General features: G+C 34.8%; 1 long non-coding RNA gene across 1 annotated transcript; it reads left to right on the top strand.

The window, feature by feature from the left end:
• Positions 1-2,532: 2,532 nt before the first annotated feature.
• Positions 2,533-5,300, top strand: LOC138312413 (uncharacterized). Its single transcript, XR_011206942.1, has 2 exons — positions 2,533-4,867; positions 5,121-5,300. It is a non-coding gene; the product is annotated as an uncharacterized lncRNA (long non-coding RNA).
• Positions 5,301-19,175: the final 13,875 nt, after the last annotated feature.

Below are 19,175 nucleotides of genomic sequence, written 5' to 3'. Positions count from 1 at the left end.
GGTGAAAAAGACGTTCAAACTATACATTTAGTTTATTTTAACACGTAATTTTCGTGTTGGTGAGTGGATTTTGTCTTTTTATTTTAAAGTTAAAACTGAGAATGATGTAGCAAATCTCGTCCCCTTCAAATATTCGGGATTTATGTTATACTCGGCTCATAACCCCTTTCGCCAGTTGTTCCGGACCCTGTTTTACAGTTTGAGCACAGTTTTATATATTCAGGCATCATCATAAAATAGCAATATTCGAAATGAAATGAAATTAGGCCTATTTAAATTGACATCATACTCACTTATTATGCCGAATGTGTTTTTTTGTTACAAATACAGTTGGTAGGATCTAGAAAATCTTAAATGTTGTTTCGTATGATGATATATTAGGTGATTGTATGGTAATGACTAAGTTTTGAAGTGTGCTATCTAAATATTTTCTCAATTTATCAAGTGAATGTTAATCTACTTTCGATGTGAAAAGTCCTCGTATGTGGTAGTGATTGCTGTTTGGATATCTATCTACTACTCATCCTGACCAAGAGACATTTACTTACTGAAATAGGTCAATAACTTAAAACGTTGTGTGTATGTTCATCAAAAACACACAACCAGTTAGCAAGAGCATTTTCAGCATAGGAATTCTACATTCAATATTACACATATTTTTATTACAGAACGAAAATGGTGCGGATGAACGTTTTGGCAGATGCCTTGCGGACAATTGCTGCCGCTGAAAGACGCAACAAAAGACAGGTGCTGATCAGGCCCTGCTCTAAGGTCATCATCAAGTTTTTAACTGTGGATGATGAAACATGGTAAGAACAATTAAATGATCTACTTCAGGCATGCGTTTTTGTCAGAAGTTTTTTGTAAGTGGAAACATTGGCTGTGGTATATTAATAAAAGAGATACACTGGAAATCCTGGATTCAAATGTCAATCTAGTAACTATATTACTTCTGCTCTTTCACATAATTGCACTTGATCACAGCAGAAAAATTGTTGATCTGAAAAATTGACCGTTTTATGTTATCCTAGAAATAAAAAAAAAAAAAAGATAACGAAATATTTTTTTTCGAAAATTGTTTCTGAGACATCCCCTAGTTATGACAGTGTGGTATCTAAGGAAGTGGCAGCCATTTTTCTTTTGCTCTGCTTAGTAACCTTCACTGGCCAACCCCCTATATAAAGCACGGGACACTTGACACACGTGTGTCATTCTAAACATGTCTTGTCTCAGATACACATGCCCCGATATTGCAAATAACAATGTCAAATTGAAAATAAACACTGCACTCACCTGACAATATTTCATTGAAGTAATAGATGAATGTGTTGTCAGCTATATCCCAACATATGTCCAATACGAACTAATAAAACACTTCAATATACACTAAGTTTTACACGTACATGTACAACGACACGTGTGTGTCCTTGATAGTTGTCGCTCGTTCGGGTCAGGTACTATAGTCACGTGTATATGGTCAGTTGAGTGCATCGAGTACGATGATATACGTGGAGATATGTGGACGGATTATTGTTTGGATTTCTATTCACTTGCGTTGAAATTTTATTTTGAGAAACATCTAAATGACAACTTAGAGGAGTTGACATGTTTTCTTGCTAAAACAAGTCCCATATAGTTTTACAGGTGAGGGTTTTGTTTACCTATTTGTAGGTGATATATACTGTGGACTGCTAGGTGTATAGGTACATGAATGAGCGCACGTGTGTCGATTCACGCGCTTTATATAGGGGTCGGTGAGTCGTCGGAATGTAAAACAAAAATGGCTGTCCTCAACCGGGGAATGTCTCATAAACGATTCTTGAAAAACGAGTATACTTATTTAAAAAAAAAATCATTTAATAATTTTAACTTGCATTGCATCACCCGTCTTTAAAATTTTAATTCGGATAAGGCATATAAAGTATGAATAATCAACCGACTGGTGCAAATGAATATTAATAAAAAGTCAAACATGTCTTGAAAGGTAAACTTCGAATGAATACATACTATTGTACTACTCAATGATTTCTAAACAACAAATGCATTATGAAGTTTCAAACAATTCGATGAGAGTGGATATCACTATTTAATTTTGTTTTTGTTGAAAGATCAAAGTCTTGTGAATTTTCAATCACTACCTAGTAAAATGGTACACAAACATTTTAGAGGAAAAAACAGTTTTGCAATCTTTTAACTAGGTGCATAAGTTTTAAGGAAATGCTTATTTTGATCAATTTATAGATAATCGAGATGTTTGAGGTTTTAAAGTTCATAAAGGGCTTTTTTTTCAGCCTGAATTGGGGGGCCAAATTTCGGCCCCATGGCAAACCCTCGGCAAACCCTCTTAATTTTTCCCAATTCAAGCCTTAAATTCCCAAAAACAAAGTATTGAATACTATCCAAAAACTTTTGCTTGTACTTAGTTGGCTAAGGCTTTAAAATATTAGTGAATTGGCTTCAGAAAGTACAGAAACTACACTGAAAATAAAAAGTCTTATTTATCATGCTTTATTTTTATATTTCATAATTTTTCCCAAAATCTTGGATTTGTCACACATTTTCTCAAATTCAAAGCCACGGGCCCCATTCATAGGATTCTGTCATAGGATGTGAAATGGAAAACTCACCTTTGTGAAAAATAGGTTTCTTGCCACAACATTAACTCTGTCATGATGAAGATGAATACATCTGTGAAAATGTCTCTTGGTTATGAAAGCAGTATTGGCATGGTCTGTAGAAATCCCATACCATATTCGGTCCAATATCAAAGGGCCCCTCCCCATTTTTGCTACGTCAAAAGAGAAGACAAAATAGACAAGAATGTTTTAGACAATCATGAGGAGCCACAAAATATGCAATAAAGCGTTTGTAAATGATGGACGTGAGATAAATAGGCTGTTTTGCCGTCTGGCTCATTAATAATAAACTATGGTGCGGTAACGACAGGAAAGATAATGTGACTCGTGTTATGAAAATAACATTTCATCTAATCATTCCCAATTTAATATTTACACCTGCTGATTACTCCTAAAAGTTGTATGAACGTGTACAAATTTCCCCTACAATATTTGTAATTACTCAACCCAATTAATATGAGCGCTTACATCCAGAAATAAAATCATAAGAAAATTTAGTAAAATCAGATGAATTCTAGAGCTGAAACGAATATTCGCGAATGAATACTTATTAACGAATATTCGAATAGTAAAATAGTATTCGAATATATTCGATAAATTTTTACCTCCCTTCCGGTATCCTTTATGACGCATTATTACATCGTTATTCACATGTGAAAATCGTAAGTTTTACTTTTGTTGTACTCATCAGTTTAGCAAAGTTCTTTATATATCAGATAAATATTGGTAAAAGCGTTCAAAAGAAATTGTTTATCTTGAAAATATGATAAAGATGAAAATAATTACATACCAGATGCATGTTCAATCATAAAATGATTTAATTCATGGGAAATCGGCCGACTGAAGCGTGGTTGTTTACAATCGCAACGCAATGGCGGACTCATTTTTGCTACAATTTTCTGCGGGACGGTTATCAAGAAATAATAGTTAAATCGTCAAAAATAATGAAATATCAAACAATAAGTTAACTATATTATTTAAATATTATGCATGTGCAAAAAATGTTATAAGACAGTGTAAAAACAATCTTCTGACTGACTGCTAACTTGCACACTTGTTACACATATGTCGGTCTTTCCTGGCATTCTGTCAAACAATTTTGCTGTGTTTTAACTTCAAACATCACACTGACGTAAAACATCGTTTAATCGATCTTTGCAACGACATGCATTTGATCCATACACAAAGGACGAAGCCCATATTTACTTTCGGTACAGTAGCGAGCGGGAAATTTGAATGAGTAGAGAGAGTTTGTGAGTTTCAAAGATCTTTGACATTAAGGTCCGAATATTCGAATACATCAAACGAATATTCGAATACCAAAATCTGCTATTCGTTTCAGCTCTAATTAATTCCAGTCGATTTTTTGAAGTCGAATATGTTTCAGAGCGATATTTGCACAATTACTAGCATATCATCGATTACTTCATACTATAACCACATCACTCTTATCTAAATTTAATTATGTGTTACGTTTTGGGTTCGCACAGCTGTCAAGAGTTGTACCCCTCTCCTTCAAAAGTGCAAGTACAATTTCCCACCCCTCCATAAATTATCTGGAGCAATTTGCCCATGTAAGATGAACTGTATCAATAGTATTTACCTATCATAAGAGATTTTGAGAAATAATACAGAAACTTAAATGTTTAATCATTCCTAATTTAATTTTACATTCCCATTTTAAAAACCAAAAGACATTTTGAAAGATAGTCGACCTATAAAGAAAATTTTGGGTCACTTATATCATAGATTTATACCAAATGCCCATGTAAGATGACCTATATCAATAATTGTTTGACTATTATAAGGGATTTTGGAAAAATAAAGCAGAAACCTAAATGTGAAAGCCCATTATTGATGATGACCTTTATTAATTACCATATTGACATAAATGGTCCTTATTACTGAATGATTATAAGACTGCTGACCTAGTCCCTCTACATAACAGTTATAGATGAGAAATTGTATAAATGTCTGGAGAAGATGTCAAAATTAGGCGAGGTAGAAGTTGAGTCCAAGATAGTTGAACATCATTATTTACTAATTAATGTTCAACTCATAATGTTCATGAATACCATACTTTGATCTATGGTCATATCTATTCTTCTCAGGAATTTTTCAAAATTGTTTTTCTTTTGTTTTCAGTGCGGTGTGATCAGTCCCAGGTTTGATGTAGCCCTACGTGACATGGAAAAATGGACCACAAATCTTTTACCTTCCCGACAGTTTGGGTAATTATTGATTATAAGCTGTTTAACTTATCATAATCTCTTAGATTTGAATTGATGTAAAATCAAATTCAACATCTTTGTCCTTGTAATTAAGACAAATTAGAAATCTTTTTTTCTTCCTTTTCATGTAAAAACAATTTACAATTTTACGATATTCTCTCAGATAATATCCTTAATAAATGTGTAATGTTTTACTTGGTTGACCAGACAAATCATATTGCTACATTTTGACTGAATTCTTTCTGACTTTCAGATACATTGTGTTAACAACATCTGGTGGAATCATGGACCATGAAGAAGCCAGAAGGAAGCACTTGGGAGGAAAGGTGTTGGGATTCTTCTTCTAATGTGATTACCATAGGGAAAAAAAGACTGGTCCTTTGTCTGTGCTTTATTTGTTCCTTACAAAATTAAAGTTTACAGAAGGGGAAAACGAATGTGTAGTTTTCTGTCAAACAAAAAATACAAGCAACATAATTATACATTGTAGTTGTGGCAGCACCATTTATACTAACAAGATTCAACAGCAGATGAAAAAAGGAATTTAGTTTTAGCATCTGTCAGTTGAGGATTGTTACTAAAATCTTTGTACAAATCTTCTTTTTTTTCATCCCACTGTCTGTAACCAATCTCGAAATAGTAGTAAAAATCATAGCAAGTCTAAAAGAAAGCCTCTTGTCAACTAATGCATTAAGGGCACAAGGAGATCAGTAACAAAATAATTGTTATATAAGGATGTATATCAGATCAATGAACACAAGATCACAGAAGGATCTTTGCACCATCCTTAGATAACTATTGTCCTTTCTGGGGAAGCTAAATCAAAATCAGCAGCAACTTCCAATTATTGACTAGTTTTCAACTATTCAATTCGCCCATGATGATTGAAACGGTCATATTTTATGTGCATATTGTATTGTGTTTCTGAGAAAGTAGTCAGAAGGGATCCTTATTTCTTACATACCTGTATATGTATGGTTTAGGTTCTTATAGACACCAAAATTCATCAATTCTTCAACTAACTAGAAAGTGTTACAGAATTAGGCTTTTGTATCTTGAATATTTAGTACACCCCGATCCAGTTACATGTATTGTGGTATTCATTATATTATTACAGCTCCAGTTGCCATGGTAACAATCCAAAATCTGCATAAATTTAATACAGTAGAACACAATCTTGAATTTAATATCTTCTGAGAATATGTAGGCAATCCAGCTATATCTTAAAAGAGAAATATAAAGTTTGTTCAAGAATGCCCTCCAATTTCTAAATGAAAAACTTAATATTTCAGTTTTTTACGATATTTTGTATGGATGCCAGGACAACTATATCTGCTATGGTACACAACTATCACACCAATTGCTTCAGAGGTGTACTCGATATTCGAAATTCAATTATTCACTGAATGGTTTGGGGGAGGGCATAAAAAGAGGAGTCAAATCGTGTACAAAGTCCTTTGACAAAATTGTTTAAAAATAATGTTTTGAGTCCTAATATTAAAGGTTTTTTAGTATTGGGGAAAAAATACATATTTCATTTGACAAAGAAGATCTATCCATGGTGGGCGTAAGGATCTCGTAATTACATAAGTTCGCCTGCAAAGAAGGGTATACAGCAAGGCAGCATCAATGTCAATTTTTTCCTTCCTTGAAATCAAGAGACCAGATAATTTGCCTATAGCAAACTGGAATGAAAGACAAACAGGGCAATTTTCGTTTATAGCGCAGTTGCACCGTTTGTAAAAGTAATGATTTGAAGTATAAATCCAGATGGACCTGCAGATTTTGATATGGGACCTTAGAGCTTCACCAAGGCTCATTTGAAAAGAATATGAAATCACAAATCATTAATTCAATATCATTATGATCAATCCCAAAATGCAATTCTAAGGGCCTATGCATATGAAATTTTAGAATGAGGCCTTCAGCACTTTACGAGAAATAGCGGTAACAAACTTCAACTATCAAAATTCAAAACGGCCATTTTGTTGACCAATTGGTCCCAAAATGCAATATGCACAACCACAGCCCATGGGGAATCTACATACGAAATTTGAGGTAGATCCCTAGAGTACATATGCACAACTAGTGTTATTGCATTAGTGTTGAAGGGATCTGTCTCAAATTTCATATGTAGGTTCCCCTAGGGACCTTGTTGTGCATATTGCATTTTGGGACCGATCAGTCAACAAGATGGCCGCCAGGCAGTCATCTTGGATTTTGTTATTCAAAGTTTGTTATCGCTATTTCTCAGAAAGTACTTAATGGATCTGTCTCCAATTTCACATGTAGGTTCCCCTAGGGCCCTAGTTGTGCATATTGTTATTTGGGACCGATTGATCAACAAGATGGCTGCCAAGGAGTCATCTTGGATTTTGATAGTTGAAGTTTGTTACCGCTATTTCTCAAAAGGTACTGAAGCGATCTGTCTCAAATTTTATGTGTTGTATGTTTGAAAAAGTTTAAAAAGTAGAGAAAAGATCCATCTTTCCTTTGTCAGATATAGATCATTCTTTGGTGGGCACCAAGATCCCTCTGGGATCTCTTGTTTTTTATATACTTTCACCATTGAAAGTAAATAACATATAAACTACATCCCCTTAATTCGCACCTGAAAGTTTTCATACTTTTCAGTTTTAAAAGTTGTCAGTTCAAATTTTAAAACATTCACAAATGGAACAAAAGTATCATATTTTAAATTCAACATTTTAATAACATTTTTTTCTTCAAAACAAAAAAAAACATACAACTAATATTTCACATTAAATGTTTACAATTAACATAAACCATAATACTTCTACACTGTTTTTCCCTTTATTGGTGAGTAGCATGTCTACTATCTAAAGCTACAATCAACATATATACATGTACATATCATTATATCGTTTTCAATATGCAGGGCCCATCTCGATTTGCCCTCTCCTTCTTCTAGATTATAACTTAGAACTGCAGCTCTCTGCTTCTGTAGACTCATTTGTCTATATGAGCTGCAAGATCTTCTATTGATAATTTCCCCTGAGAAGAGCACAAATCAAGCTGACCTCTGTAGCAAGTTTTACAAATCTGGGACCACCAGAGCTAACTAAATTAAGCATTGAATACACAGTCTTACAACTTATGGCTATCTCTTGGTTCTTGTAGTAGTCCATTATATTCATTTGAAGACATTCCATCGTATCTTTGATAATATGGACCACAAAAAGGACCACAAAAAGATAAGCCGCACAAAATAGGTTCAACTGCATACTGCCTTATATAAAAGATTTATTTATGAAGTAGTGAATCATAGTTTAAGAAATCTTGATGTCAATAATAACACTTTAAAAAGAATATAGCATTGCTACAAGGCAAGGTTTCATGAAATGTCCATATACACAAGATTTTTTTTATCTTTTACACAAAAACAATAGAATATTAGATATGTTAATTTTTATGAGCCCGTCATAAAATAGAAGTTGCCTAACATACAGAAACAAAAATGAAACCAAAAATAATGTTCTTGCTCTTTTTCTTTAAGAAGAAATTTGATTCTGAAAATGTCAGAAAATATATATCCCTTTCTAACAAAACAATAGCACCAGAACAAGAGCATTTTTAGGAAAATGACATTTGGAAATGTCAAATAACTAACATTTTTATTACACAAGCTATATCTGTAATATTGATATCTCCTTGCATTGTAGCTTCTATTACATACCAACATTTGCAAACATCTATTTATGAGCAATAATTAATACACAACAACCTAGTTGATTACAGGCTTACTAGTACTCTATCACAAATCTCTATATTTTGTACATGGTGCATTAATAATTTAGAAACTTTACCAATTAATGACAAATTTTAAGCAGTTACTAACATCAAACTACAGCAGAACTCTCCTGGGTGACATGTTCTGCTACGTGTAAAGAAGCATTAATCTTTAATATGCAATTACACACACAGCATGCCTTGTCAATTCTTTGACCATTTTAAAGTATGGCCGCAATTGGTTGTTAGGTAACTGCATGTGTAATTATATCCTAAACTACTCAATAGTGCAAAATTGGTCATACACTCCAGAAATAGTTCTTCAAAGGGCAAAAACCTCATGGAATTAAACACGTAATAGTTTAAACAATGCCACAACGATGAAGTTACCAGGTATTTTGTTTTCCTTTATCTGGCAATCATTGAAATGACCAGACAAAAACAGCAAGTTTATGTATTTCGTTTTTAGACATTAGAGTTATCTGCTCTTGTGGGTAGCCTATAAATTGATTGTTTACATCATTCCTTACAAAACAAGAATTCCAAGGAAGTGGAAGTGTCGCCTGCACAGCAGTTTTAAACATCACAAAAAATTGTTATTTACAGTTGAAAATATTGTTAATAATCAGGTGAAGTTATCAATTACATTTCTGTGCCCATCTTTTGAAATTTGACATTTGTCTAATATAACTTTCAGTTTATATTACATACCTAAACAAGTGAAATTTAGTAAGAACTCATTATGATCTTCATTCAAGCTATAACCGATTTCCACATGCCAGATCAGCAAATTCTCTTGGCAAAAAACTTGGAAGACATAATGTAAAGTTGAAACCAAGGAATATCTGTTTTGATGATTTAACCGTCCCGTATCTCAGCCAATTATTAACGGATTTTGACCAGTATCAATCCTATCCCAGATCTTAATTATATAAAGCAATAAACAAAATTTAGTCAAAATTGGTCTATAAACACTAAAGTTATTGAGGGGAAACCATGGACTTATCTGTTTTGACGATTTTAAAGTCCACGTAACTCTAAGCAAATATTGATGGATTTGACTTACGTATCAAAACCCATCCAAGATCTCATTGATATAAAGCAATACATAAACTTGTTGACCAAATTGGTTGAAAACCGGACAACAAATACTAAAGCTATTGTAGCAGAAACCTCTCACCCAATAGATCGCGACGACGAGGTACACGGACATACTGGAAATACCTATATGTTGCCACTTACAATAGCCGGCGCGACACAACAAAATCTTTCTATGACTCTTCACCCTAAGCTTGGATATAAAAAGAGAATTATAGCCGTTTACATCCATGGGTGCACTCATACAGGTTATTATAAGATACCAAAAATGTGTTTATTATTTGACGCAATAAAAATAAATGTAAGAACAATGTACAAAATAGCAAACATAAAGTATAATTGATCGGTAATGAATATTTACTCGGGTGAGTTAATATCACAGAAAATTGACTCAGTTCTTTGATGGAGAAAGCGTTGCAAGAATTATAACATGAATTTTATGATACATTGTTAGATATGGAAAATGAAGTTTTGCGTCATGGTGGTGAAATGCTATAAAATGATGTGAGAGTAAACTGTTTTAAAATGGTTACTGTTACAATGGTTAGTTTATTTTCCGTCTATATGGAATACTGAATAAAGAGTTTTTGATGAAAATATGAAGCAACGCTTGGATATGTAATTCTGAAACGAATTATAAGTTTGTTGAAAATATGTTATTGTGAAACTAAACTATTTGATATTCAAGCTTCAGGCCCCCAATAATCATCAGAATGTGCTTGTAAATAATTACCTTGGAATTAAGCATTCTTTTATGATCTTCAACTCTTATCCAATGTGAAATCTTTAAAGGATGTGGAGAAACTTGAGGCCATGAAAACTGAATGTTAAATAACATATACATGAACTCTTCTTTACATGTATATAGCACGGCATCAGCACATGAAAACTTCTATAATAAGCATTTCAAAGCAAGTGGTAGAATTAAATATGACATAAACAAAGTTGTTAATCACCTTATCATAAACAAACCATTGGTATCTTCGCACAAATCATGTATTCCTCGTCATGGCTTTAGCGCTTCTTGGGTGACTCTACAAGCTACCATTATCAAATCTGATGTATACCAACATTTCTAGATAAAAAAGATGCAGAGCTCAGCAAATGAAATGATCTTAGATGTAGTTAGTAGAAACCTTTGTATGCAGACCGAGATATATGATCCTAATAATCTAACCTTTATCAAATATTCGAATTACACAACAAAAAAACTTATAATTTTTGAGTCATGTCTTCTAGGTTATTTCATGAATCAATGTGTGGAGTGTAAGATGTTCTCCTATCCATAAAGGTTTCTTAAAGTAGTTGATATTGGGATTGCCATAAAATTTACCCCATACTCTGAAAAATTATTCAATGTAGAAAACCTTAAAATCCTGGGTCTTCAAGAATTGTCTATAAATCAGCCAAATAGTGTCCAGCCGTTACATACTATGAATAGAGTGTTGGGTGTCAAAGTGTTATTTTCTAATCACAGATTACAAACAATAAAACATCTTAAAATCAGGAAAATTATTGAAATAGCAATTGCCTAACTGGACTCATGTAAACTTAATCACAATTCAACAGGGTACAATAATCTTGTCATTAGTCAAAATGATTGGGTAACGCTAGGATGTCATTTCAAAGGTGCTCTTTTGGTGCAGACAATTTGTGAAGCAGTCATATGAAAGTGGTGACCTTTGACCTTGATGGTCTTGGCGTAGGAAATGTGTGTTGTAGCGTGGCCAATTGTGCTGTTACCACTGAGCGTAGAAAGATAAATGAAGAGAATATGAAAAAAGAAGAACTACAAGCAAGTATATGGCAAGTAACTGTAACTGTAGGAGACCCCCGGTATACCGATCTATGGTCTGGTGCATATATTTATCGAGGCTAACGGTTTTAGAGAGGGTTTCGGTTTATGGAGAAGTTGTACCGAATACCGATCATCACGATCCGGAGTTAATCAGCGATTCGGAAAAGTAGCGTTATTCTCTCCACTCACTATCTACTCTCTCACCAAAAAAGCCTAGTGATCGCTTGAAAACTGAAACCGAGAAATGCTTGTTACTTTGTAATGTAATCACAAATGAAGAAGAGAATTAAGTTACGTATAAAAAGAGAATCGGTTATTACAGCAAAACTTATGGATCTTGGTTAGCATATAAACATGAAGTGTGTAGTTGAGTTAAGATGCGTGAAAAGGTTTCCTATGGGGATGTTCATCAACTGCTAACCTACCCTGTACATCACGACTACCGATCTCTTCCGTTTACTACTAGATTCAAAATTTTCATTGTCATATTAACACGTATATTCAGTCCGATGCCGGTCCATTATAGCACTTAATCTTCTTTCTGTAATATCAATACATGGGCTTACGGCTTACTTGTCTTACACGATAACTTAACGTTATCCGAATACTTGACAAATGTTATATAATAAAAAATAGTGTGATTCGGAATACGAAACTTATCTTTATTTTACTAGCTCGTGCTTGTTTTCCTACAGTCTTAACATACGCTGTGCACATGGTAGTCCTTGGTAAGATATCTATAACATAAAATAGCATGATTAAATAATTACAACCCACCATCTCGGGTATTTATAACCCATGTTTACCTTAAAAGCACTTCTGACCTTCTGGTTTACAATGCCACTAGGACAGGGCTTGACAACTACTACTCATGGTACAGGGTAAAGTGTGGAGTATTTTCATGTTCGTATTTGATCAGACACTCTATCGCAATGCTATTCGGTGTCGCTCATGGTAAGGCCGCAGTTGTTCATGAAGTTGTTGTATTTTAGGTACATTTGTCCTAATACCGATCTCAAAATGGGTGCCGGTATTCCGGAAGATATGGTGAGGGATCGGATTTGGGGAAGTTTTATATACAATTAAATAAAGAGGAATTCATTCCGTACGCATGACATCCATGTTCGGTTTCTAGAGGTGATCGTTTTTGAGATGGTTCGGTTTTTGGGTAGTGATGGTTCCACTGTACATAGCGAGTATTAAATGATGATACTACGCAAGCAAGTATAATGGAAAACTATCGCACGCTAGCAAGCTAGACTGACTCCAGTTTGTGTCCATATTAAACACTTATGTAAACGAGACTATTGGAAATGTCTGTCTGCTTACATCTGCATTAAAAACCTTACTTGGTGAAAAGATCTGACCCGTGGCCACGAAGGGGGTCATGTTCATATGAACCTCTGAATTTTACCTATCAGAAGGGATTTTTGATTGTTGATAAATTTTGCCAGTTACCATATATTTTAAACTAAGGTGTTATGGTGAACAACTGTTGGTCAAATATTGTGGAGTGGCAAAGCAGACAAGGTTTAAGGTATTATAGATAGGGGCTTGTGATACAGACTATGCATACATTTCAGGTCCTAATGAAATTCATTCATTTCTACTTGCTACTTCCGATGTTTTGGTATTTAGTACTTCATTCTACATCTTGCCTGAAATTGAATTTGTTATTTAGTTACTTTCATTCTTCCTCTTCTTCCTATGATTTTGTATTTAGTACTTTTTTACACTTCCCTTATGTTTTGTATGTTTAGTACTAGTCATTGAGGACTATGGTCTCTAAACAAGTTGCCCCATTGCAAAAATACATATCGTTAGTAAATGACATAGGTCTAATTTAATACTTGAGAGAGGGTTATTTTGTGGGGCCATAGCAAGCAACTTTCACAATTCTTTCTAAATATGGGAAATTTGCGGAATTAGTTTGAGTAAAAGATGATACATTCTAACAAGTTGATATTTTAATAACCATTCAATTAATATTATGCAACATATAAAAAAAAATGAAATCACTTTGTGAATTTTATTGCCTGCTGACAAGCATTAAATTTCAATTAAAAGTTATTTCATCCAAATTACAAATGAAATGAATTTTCATAATGCAAGCGCATTACTTGGATTAAATAATATAAATTGGGATGGTTATGGTGGGGAATACAACAATCTAAAAATATGTCGTATTTCAGAGACGTCTTAACATTATCACACAAACATAATATAGAGGAAGCCCTTCTCGTATACACTCATAAAATTAAAATTCAGTATTAACAAAATTGTCATTTTCGCACTATCTACAAACACAGAGTTAAGTTATATTTGCCTGAGAAACATTAAATTTGATTTATAATGGTCCCTAAAATTTTCTCCCCATAGTCTCACTGATATGCAAAGCAACTAGTGAGTTGAGCTGATTTGTTTTTTTTCCAAATCTTCGGTACTTCTGTTGAGTGGTCAGACAATGACTGGCTTGGGAGTTCTCGGATCACTGGAAGCTTGTTCAGTTGAGTCTGCTACCCCAGACCGGCACTGTTTGACTGGTTTATGCTGGTCTTGGGACTTCTGTTTGTTCGTTTTCCACCAAAGTCAACCAGCACTTTCAAACCCACATCACCATCTTCACAGTGACCACATTAAATCAGCGCTTTTGTAACACATCTTCTGCATGCTACTGACTGAAACTGACGCAGTGCGATCTGTTTTCTGTTAGTAACATTAATTCCGTCTGTCGTAATCTACTGTGTACGCATGCATTGTTTAAGTAACTGATTCTATACACTTAGCCCAGAAAGGTTCTGTCTGACTATGGCAGGCAGACCGATACTTAGCCTAAGTCTCTCGCCAGATGAGTCCTCTGTCTGGTCGTGTCCTCGCAGGCATTCCGGCTCCGTCACCTGCTCGGTTTCTAGGGCCTGTAACACTAGGCGGGGTGCCATGTTGTTGAAGTCTACCACACCCAAAAGTTGGCCATTGATGATCCTTCTACAGGTTCGTTGTTGTCGCAATACCTACCCAACGTCCTGGGCCACATCCTTGTAACTGAAGACTCTGCTTTCATAGCCATAACACTCTGTGCGTCAACCGTTCACGTGCATTGGTTTAGGGCATCAGAACAACCACTGAAAGTAACAGTATCTTCAATTTAAATTTCCACCAGCAATATTTATAAAACAAACCCTCTTCGTGCTAGCTATTTATTTTCACTTAATTTTCAGGTTAATAATTCTCATCTTTTAATCCTTTGCCTTGTGATACTTTTCAACACCAATTAATTATTTTTTGCCAGCAAATTTTACAAGAAAATAAATCGACAACACCCCAATATAATAAAAATGATTTTACTGTAGTAGTCTCAGAACAAACATATTATGCGCACAATCTCCAACAGATTACGAAACTGGAACAGGAAGTGTATGCATTTTTACAATGCATTTTACAGCATAGCAACTGAAAAATCATATAATAATGGAAATTCATTAAAAATGATCTGTCAAATTAATCATTGCTAGCTGACTTTAGACTTTTAAGATTCACGTTTCATATTTTCAAGATTATAAACTGGTGCAATTTATTAAAATGGTTTTGCATTAAAAGTGCAAGTCAATCACGTTTTAGTGAAAAAAACAGCTTTTAATTTTTATACAATGGATTGTGTAAACTAGTGAGATGATTACTCTTGTAGTCTCACAAAAGTTATCTTGATTAACGTTATTATGACTTATCATCACCTTATGAACTCTTGATTATCATAATTCAAATGATTTAATTTTCATAATCGCCGGTCGTCTGTTGATGCCCATCATATCATCCTAATCTAATATGCTGTTTAGGTTAATTAACTCTGTGTCAGATGCGAAATCACGAAATGAATCCTCACTGTTTAGCTTTAGGACTAACAATTGTTTTTTATGATATACTTTTTATATTTTATTTTGGGAAGGTTAGTGGGCCTTTAAGGATAGTACAATTTTAACTTATGGTCTATTTATAGGTGCTGAAAAAGATGAAAGCAGAATAATCTGTTTTTTTTTTATTTTTTTTTCTTTCTTTATTTTTTAGCGTGGCGCATTCGATAATTTGAAACTTAATCGCTGATTATCGATTAATAGATTTTATATTAATCGTTATTCGATGCTGATGCATAGCACGTGCGTATTGAAAGCCTGAAGATAACACGATGACAGGATCTTGGGATTCTGAGGAAGCCTTTCCTGACTGTATTTTCTTCTATTTATGTACACGTTTTTGACTCAAACCAAAGCATATATGATTTATGGTTGTGAGAAATAACTTTGTTAGTGACCAAGTCTTCTGTGTAAGTTAAAGTCCATCAATCAACTGAGAAAGTGATAAGGTCATGAGAAAGTTTGCATACACGGCTGTTTGCCCAATTTTCACTAGTGTTCGGCTCCATGTTTGTTACGTTAGGGGGCCACTACTAGCCGCCGGGGAAACGCTCCGGAGCGGGAAGGTGCTGTAGATCATGAACATTTTTAAATTAATTGGTTGCGTTGGTGTTTTCATCCAATATCATAGAGGCCCATGGGCCTTAAAAACGGATCATGGCTGATGTTATCTTGGCAATTATAATAATATAGAAATTTAATTAGATATCGTGTAGTGGTAGCCCATCTTCTCGATTTGGGATCAACACTGTTGGTTCAGGTCACCATGTCAGGAACCATTTTCTTGCAAGTTTCAGCCAAATCGCACAGGCTGATCTTGAGTTAGAAGTTCGCATAATGTGTTTTTCAAGATGGGCGGTCTGTGGGGGCCATTGTGAAATTTCGGATCGAACTGAAAAATAACAACTAAAAAAAAAAAAGGAAATACGGGGACCATCGTCAAGTATCATTTCATGCTCAAGTATCTCAAGGCCTATATGCGCATCTAGGTAGAACTTGGGGAAGAAGTTCAAAATGTGTTCTTCAAGATGGCGGCTTGTAGGCGGACATTCTTGGTATTTCGGATCGGACCCGTAAAAATAAGAACACTAATTGTCGGGACCTTGACAGGATCATTTTCATGCACAGAGTTTTCAGGCCAATAGTATACGGGGAAGAACGTGCAGTAGATTATGTTCATATATGGTTTTTTCATAGAGATGGAGGCCATTCTTGGTTTTTCAGATCGACCCGAATAAAGAAGAACACTTGGTAGGGACACATCTCAGGATCAATTTCAGGTATAGTTTCAGTTTTAACAATCACCACTGGTCAGTTAACTTGGAGAAAGAGAGATTGAATGTGAGAAAAGTTTACGGTCGGTGCACGCGGCGCAAATAAGAGACCCACGGAGGACGAAGCATGAATGGCTATTGGTCATCCCAGAGCCGAACCTTCTGGGCGCCTGTAGGACCTAAATAAAAAGGGAATGGTTTTTGCTCATAATTCCAATAGAAGATAAGACGTTGGTGAGTTTTATTTCTTATTTGTTTGTTGATTCACATGAATTATAAATAAGAGTATCCCAGAGGGATCTTGGCGCTCCACCAAAGAATGTATCTATATCTGACCTATGGAGTGATGATGGAAATTCTTTATCTCTATCTTTTAAACTTATTCAAACATTCTTACTTATAAAATTTGAGACAGATCGGCTTTCAGTACCTTTTGAGGAAATAGCGGTAAAAAACTTCATCTTTCTAAATCCAAGATGACTCAATTGATCAGAACATCTTGTTGATCATTCGGTCCACCAAATCACAATTGCACAACTAGGGCTCCTAGGGAACATACATGTGATATTGAGAAAGATCCATCAATACTTTTTGGGAAATAGCGGTTAACAAATATTAGAATATAAAATCCAAGATGGCTGCTCGGCAGAAATTTGTTGGACGATCGGTCCACAAATCACATTCATGCACAAAACATAGGGCCCTAGGGAATCCTACATATGAATATTTTTGAGACGGAGTGTCCTCTTCAGTACTTTCTGGAGAAAATAGCCGCATAACAAAAATTTGAATTACAAAATCCAAGATCGTGCTCGCCTGAACGCCCTCTTGTTTAACAGATCGGTCCCCAAATTGTCAAATATCGCACAACAAAGAGTCACTAGGGGTAACCTATATATGAAATTTGTGACAGATCCCTTCCGTACACATCCTGAGAAATAAGCCATAATACAAATTTTAACTTTCAAAATCCCAAGATGGCTGGATCTGGTGGCCATCGATGGTTCACAGATTGGTTCACAAATGATATATGCACATCAATGGGCCGAATAGGGGAAACCTACATATTAAATTTGAAGAAAGATCCCTTCAGAACTTTTTTGAGAAATGGGGATACGCAAACCTTAACAATCCAAAATTGCAAGTTGGCCGCCTGGCGGCCATCTTGGTTTTTTCTATCAGCACTCACAATCGGTATGGAACAAATACGGGACCAAAGGGTAGAAACTCCATGTGAGATGTTTGAACACAATCCATTTCAAGTTCACGCGCGCGCATCTTCCTTTCAGAGCTCAAACATATGTAACGCTACAAATAGGGACCATGTGTGGAACCTCCATGTGATGTTTGATACAAGAAAATCCTCTTTCTGTATTTCTACAAGGAATTTCGATAACAAAACTTCTAACGCTCCCTAAATCAAAGATTGGCTGCCTGGCAGCCTTCTTGTTTGTTCAAATCAGCCTCAAAATCTGTTTTATGGCACTAAATTTGGACCAAGGTGGAACCGCTTCCATGTGGAAGTTTGAACAAAATCCCTTCAGCAAGTTTTTAATAAATAGTAGAGGACCTTCAATTAATCGAATAACTGTTTATTTGGAATCTTTCGGTTAATTGTCATAAAATTCCTGCGGTCCGCCGAGTTTTTTCCTTTCTTTATCTTGTGTTTTTCAATATCCGTGTTTTTTGCGTAGACTTTTACCTTGTCTCTCCGGTTATTTTGAAAATAAATTATATTTTTGGAATATTCTATAAATAAGTTAAAATCGTATATATTTCAATTTTGGCAATATTTTTTTAGCGAAATTCGCTGTTATATGTTTCAAGATATCTTCGCTTTTATCTTGAAATAATTATGGTGGACGCGTTAAAAGTTATCGTTTTCGTACTGGTGTTTTTTTAATGTCAAGATTCTGCATAAGGTAATTCGGACGCCTGTTACTATTTTCATCTGCAAGCAGTTGGTCTGTAAATTAGTATATTTCTCTGACTCTTACTTACTAATTAACAGCAGTTGATCACTTTCACAAAATGGTTATTTATTATAACGTAAACGTAACCTTATGTCAGCGTTCGGCTTTGTGTAATAACCCATGCTTCCTTTCATCAATCAGGCAATATTCGCTAGGAGTAGTCTCGTTCATACTAGAGTTTTGTTGTCTAGCACAAGTACTTGTGCTAATTCGCATGCGTTCTCGTCTGATATGAGAAATCAAAAAAGGCATTGCAAAGTCGGCGAGCTTTGACTTCCACATGTTTTGAGTACGTGTAATGTAGGATACAAAATGATACTCGATACGTTGTTTCGCATTGCTACTTGAAGATTGAATTGATTACTGATTTATGTTATCAAGCTATATTCGCCGTATAGATTAAACAGTATTTAGATAGGGAGAATTCCGCCAAACACACTTTTAGGTCCAGATGAACGCATGGCATTCAATCACCTGACGCCAGTTTCGAAATGTCTTCTACACTTG

This window comes from Argopecten irradians, unplaced genomic scaffold (assembly GCF_041381155.1).
Source record: "Argopecten irradians isolate NY unplaced genomic scaffold, Ai_NY scaffold_0311, whole genome shotgun sequence".
Classification (NCBI taxonomy): Eukaryota; Metazoa; Mollusca; class Bivalvia; order Pectinida; family Pectinidae; genus Argopecten; species Argopecten irradians.
This window is presented reverse-complemented; position numbering and strand designations above follow the sequence as displayed.